The sequence below is a fragment of the Dromiciops gliroides genome, chromosome 3 (assembly GCF_019393635.1).
Source record: "Dromiciops gliroides isolate mDroGli1 chromosome 3, mDroGli1.pri, whole genome shotgun sequence".
Lineage (NCBI taxonomy): Eukaryota > Metazoa > Chordata > Mammalia > Microbiotheria > Microbiotheriidae > Dromiciops > Dromiciops gliroides.
Window position 1 is genome coordinate 272,144,076 of NC_057863.1, and position 6,000 is coordinate 272,150,075.

At 43.5% G+C, this 6,000-nt stretch overlaps 1 pseudogene; it reads right to left on the reverse strand.

Annotated features, from left to right (window-relative positions):
• Positions 1 to 2,967: 2,967 nt before the first annotated feature.
• LOC122747459 lies at positions 2,968 to 3,441 on the reverse strand (annotated as a pseudogene).
• Positions 3,442 to 6,000: the final 2,559 nt, after the last annotated feature.

The following is a 6,000-nucleotide window of genomic DNA, read 5'->3' on the forward strand; positions in this document are numbered from 1 at the left end:
TGGTTGGCTGCTACTGCTTTCTGTTTGTTTGATTGTGGCTTTGTCTAGACATATGATTTCATCAGGGAAGAGATTTCTCAGCACAGAACCTCCCTCTACCAGTAAAGATCTGAAACCATCCTGCAACCTATAGTCTTAGAGAACTTCCTAAGCATGGAGATGTTGAGTGGCTCACCCAGGATGTCAGAGGCAGGATGGACTTGAATCCAGATGGCTCTGACTCTGGGGCCAGTTTTAAATCTGTAGTAGTAGTAGTAGTGGTGGTGGTGGTGGTGGTAGTAGTAGTAGTAGCAGCAGTAGCCCTAGTAGTACTAGTAGTACTAGTAGTAATGATAATAATAATTCTAGGGTCTTCCCTCTTTTGATGATATCAAATTTGTCCTAGATGTATTTTGGGTATATTTGCATGTTATCTTCCTTATTAGATTGTGAGCTCTTTGAGGGAGGGGATATCTTTTGCATCTCTGTCTCCAGTGTACAGTACAGTGCTTGGCAGGCACATAGTAGGAATTTAATAAATGTTTATTGACTGATTAGTAATAATAATAACAATAGCAACATTTTTGTAGCATTTTAAAGTTTGCAAAGTACTTTACAGAGATTCTCTCATTTGAGTCTTATAACACACTTCCTTTCACTACCACCAAGCTCTCCTTAAAGCTTTGACTGGGTCTGCTGCTTATTGAATTGAATTGAATGCTTATCACTGGTTGCTACTGAAAATTATGTTGGACTTCTTTCCTTAGTTTTCTCCTTTGCCTATCCATGCACATGCATGATCAGCACAGTATATGTATCCAGTTAGAAGACTTTTACAGCCCAGGGATGACACTGGTTTTCTGTGTGGCTTTCCTGGTGTAGGTTAAAATGCTACTTTTTTGGGTTCAGGCCTATTTTCAATTGGCAAAGCTGAATTGGCTCTGCAAAGTAATCTCCAGTATCAGGCATTTATTCCTGTTTATGCATCTTCTGGAATACAGATATCAGTATTAGAAAACTGGCAGGGATGGCTGTTACAGATGTCCTAATGAAGCTCTTAGCCACTTGAGTTGGCATATTTTCCTGGGACAGGAAGATGGAGAGACAATGTGGTATAGAGGAAGCATGCTAAAGCCCAAAGTAAAGAATAGCTGACTTTGAGTAATATCTTTGAAGCTTACTAACTGAGTGACCATACTGTTCATTGTTTTTCAGTTGTGTCCTACTTTTTGTGATCCCATCTGGAGTTTTCTTGGCAAAGATACTGGCATGGTTTGCTATTTTCTTCTCCAGCTCATTTCACAGGTGAGGAAATTGAGTCCAACAGGGTTAAGTGATTGCCCAGGGCCACACAGCTAGTAAATGTCTGAGGCTGCATTTGAACTCAGGAAGATGAATCTTCCTAACTCCAGGAATGGCTCTATCCACTGTGCCTCCTAGCTGCACCTTTGTGGCCACAGGCTGTTCAAGTGACCTCTCAGAGCCTCAGTTCTCTTTCTGTATGTAACTTGAGTCCCAAAGCCCATTGGTATGGGACACTCTTCTTATGTGCAGACATCAATACCCTACACCTGCATCAGGGCCAGAGTGGCATTGGCGAGAGCAGGAGAGAGGAAAGTTCTTAGATTTCTTGGAGTTACTGAGTGTCTTCAGACTCTGGGCACTTCTGGTTTCCAGCTTCAAGAGAGAAGATGGAAGATGCTAATCTCCCTTCAGGTTGCTGAAGGAAAAGACTGAAAAGAAGCCGACATGAGAGGAGCTGGCAGTCTCCATCCTATCTCTTTCCCATCTAGCTACACTAGAGATTTCAGGGAACTTCCAGTTGAGTGAGATCTAGAACTCTTTCTCTTGATTGAACGGAGTTACTTCACTCCCAGTGGGAGAGCTCCTTCACTGTAATGTCTGGTATATAGTTTCCTATGTATGCTTTCACTGATTTCTGCTTTCTGCTGTCAATTGGGTAAATGGCTTTCTTTGCTATTAGCTAATATGTGGTCATTGTGGAACTGGTATTTGGTGGGAAAAGAGATCAAGCTTGGACTATAGGGCTTGGGGTCCTACTTCCTCCACTAGTCAAACAGCAATCAGAAATTAGATTGAACTCGAAAACCACGTCGCCATGACTTAGAACATTTAATGGAGCAGGTAGATATGATTCTAGCCCAGGACTCTATCTCTCTGAGGAGAGCACAGGGACAGCCTCTGGCCCCAGCTTCCTGTATCCCCTCCTCTCAGGAATCAAGGTCTTCCTTAGACAAGGGTGGAGGGAGAAGAGGATTGAGAAGGTGTCTATTCCGCCTCCCCCAAGCCATAGGATGATACCCCCAGACTACATGTGGGGCCCCCCCTTGTGATATATAAAAAGAGGAGGATTATATCAGTGGTAGCCATTGAACGAGGTTGTTGGGAGGCTCAAATGAGATGATGTTGACAAAGCACTTTGCAACCCTGCAGGTGCTATAGAAATGTTATAAAATATGATCATCATGTATTTAATCTTAGAGAATTTCCTGGGGCACTGATAAATGACTGCAAGGTCAAAGAACCCCTTGTGTTAGGTGGCAGAGATGTCGCATGCCTGTAATATGGGTCATACTAACTCCCAACACTAGTTTTCTTTCCACTGTTGTCTAAGAGAAGTTATATATGAGTGGTGTCAAATTCAGATAGAATTGAGGGGCATTACTTGGTCCATAAACATCTCTGTGGGCTGAATGTTGATTTAGTTTTAAACTGCAATATTATCTATATTTTATCATATTTTAAAATTTATTTTATTAAATATTTTACAATTACATTTTTGGGAGAGGGAAGTGGGGTTCAGTGACTTGCCTAGGGTCACAGCTAGTAAATGTTTGAGGCCAAATTTGAACTCATGTCCTGATTCAAGAGTCAGTGTTCTATTCACTGCACCACCTAATTGCCCCTCAATTATATATATATTTCTGTTGTCAAATGTTTATTTATTGCAAGAATCTCCTTTGTAGCTTAAGTTGTAGGGTATTCCACAGCACCGCTATTGATGTCATCAATGGCATCATGAGGATGCCTGCCATGAATGTTGCAGCCCACAGACTGGGCTGTTCCAAGGATCTCTTTAATGGTTCCAGAGAGCTCTCTTGCCTCATCTGTTGAGCAATGTTGATGATCTCATCGAGACTGATGTTTCCACTGTATTTGATATTTTTCTGCTTCTTTCTGTCCCGAGGAGGTTCCTTTAGGGCTGTGATGATCAAGGCTGAAGCAGAAGGCACAACCTCAAGCTGGGCCTGTCTGTTCTGAATGGTAAGTTTCTCTGTGATCCTTAGCCCTTTCCGGTCACCAGTTGCCTTGGCAATGTCATCACCAACCTTTTTGGGAGACAAACCCAAGGGACCAATTTTGGGGGCCAGAGCTGATGTGGCACCAACTTCACCTTAAAAACATGACTTTAATTTCATTAGGGTCAAATTTGGGCGGCATGGTGGTGACAAAGATGGAGGCTCAGCCTGGACGCTGCAGGGTGGCTGCCGGTGTGGCATGAACCTGGATTCGGGATGACTGAAAGAAGTTGCACCTTCACCACCACAAGCTGGGAGCCAAAAGCCCCCAATTATATATATATATATATTTTTTTTTTTTAGTGAGGCAAAATTGGGGTTAAGTGACTTGCCCAGGGTCACGCAGCTAGTAAGTGTTAAGTGTCTGAGGCCGGATTTGAACTCAGGTACTCCTGACTCCAGGGCCGGTGTTTTATCCACTGTGCCACCTAGCCGCCCCCCCCCAATTATATTTTAATCTGGTTTGGGACACACTCCTGGGGCTTTGTGTTTGACATCTCTCCTGTAGACTATAAGAGTGGGTTTGACTTCTTCTGGTGACTCAGAGCTGGATATCATGGTAAAGAGGAGGAGATGAATGTGGGAGAGTGGCTAGGAGACCTCTATCTTCCTAGTTCCCAACTCTTCTCGCCCTCCTCAGCCAGGACTATGACCCGTAGCTGATCTTGGTGGGGTTGGCCACTTTCCCCACCTTGGAGATGGGAGAGTAACTTTTCTGAAGCTGTCCTGGCGCCCTGGGCCCAGTTCTAGTTCTTCATTTTCCTGGGGAATGCTGATGGCTATTCCAGCTTCAGGTTACCTGGCTACCAAGACAGGGCCTTTGCTACCCTAAGGTTCGTGGCTGTGAGCTTGGCAATGAACTGAAGCCTTCAGATGAACTCCTCAGCTGTCTCTTGCTCAGAGCTGAGAGAAAACACCCTGTTTGACTGTCTCTCAAGCTGCTGTGCCACGCCGTGCCGTGCTGTGCCAAGGAGGCTTCAGTTGTCATGCCTGACCTGGTGGTCACTACAGGAATGAATAATGAATGACATGAAACTATGGTGCTACAGATACAATGCCTGGAGAGCATTCCCCTGACTCCCAGGTCCTAGGACTGATGAATGTATTTAGCACAGACAGTGACTGGCCTATGATGTATGTTTCCTGAACAGGGCCCGCATGGAGCACCTGTCAACCTGATACCCCTTTGCCAGCCTCAGTGTCTGGTGCCAGTAGGAGGCCCTGGCCTCACACAGGGGCTGACCGAAGCTTTCAGGGGAAGCCCCACGATACTGATGAGTAAACTGAGGTCTTGCCTGCAGCTATGAGTCCTGGGAATTCCTGACTTTGAACCTCTCTTCTTTTGAGGGTAAGTTGCTTCTGGCCAGTGGACCCAAACCCCAGGTTTCACCAACCACCTCAGGCCTCCTCTTGCTGCTGGCTACATCACTTTTGATAACTCTGCCTTCAAACGGAAAGATGTGCTATTTGTCTACAAGATGTCTTCAGTACACAGTGCACAGGAAGCAGTCTTTTTTCTTTCCTCTTCACAGCACTCATGGGGTACTACCAAGAATTTGTTGTCCATGCTCTAGTGCTATCCATTGTGTCAGCCTTGGGTACCCTCCTCACTTTCTACACCACTGGGAAGTTTAGTGCTTCCTCTTTCACTGTCATTGTGATGCTGCCCCAAGCCTTCTCTGTCCTTCTCTCCTGTCTTCTTTGTAGGTAACCAGTCACTGTGGTAGGAGGCTTGGGCCCAGCCTTGCTGGCCTCTTCTGGTTTGTGCATGTTAAAGGGCTCCCGAAGCAGTGGAGAAAGAAAGTGCCTTCAAATGAGGTTCCAATACAGATGTGGCATTTAAAAAGTTTCCAAGAGGCACAGTTTCTGGGAAATTTAACCATTTTATTAATAAGAACAGCATGGTTATTAATAAAAGGATGGTCACTTAGCTGTCTCTCTGGAAAAGGAAATGGCAAACCACTCCAGGATCTTTGCCAAGAAAAACCCAGGTTCACAGGGTCACAAACACGATTAAACCACAACAATATGTAGGATAACTAGGAAATAATTAACAGATGAAAGGCACTAGAATTGAGGGTTTGGGGATTTCACACATAAATTCTGTGGGTTTATATAACATCTTTTGACTCAAGCCTCCCATCTGGGAGAAAGGCCAGTGATTAGAAAAATAATATTTTCCATGTTCATTGTGCCTTGAATGACCATAACTTCCTCAGATGCTTTTAATATTCCTAAAGACACACATGCATACACATAATGAATAATGTCTCAGAGAAACCAGTTTCTTTTAAGGACACATGGCAAATGCAAAAAGCAAACAGATTCTTAAAGAAATGAGGAATGAGGTATGGGCTCAGTGTGAGACAGACAAATAGTTACATGGATGATAGAGCATTTATTAAATGCTTACTATGTTCCAGGTACAGTGCTAAATGCTGGGAATACAATTACAAGTCCCTGCCTTCAAAGAGCTTTTATTATTTTTTTAAAAATTCATTTAAAATAATATTTTATTTCCCCCAGTTACATGTAAAGAAAAATTTTAACATTCATTTAAAAAAATGTTTGAGTTCCAGATTTTCTCTTTCTCCCTCACCAACCCCCTCCCTGAGACAGTAAGCAATTTGTTACAGGTTATACATGTTCAATCATGCAAAATATATTACCATATTACTCATGTTTTGAAATAAGACACAGA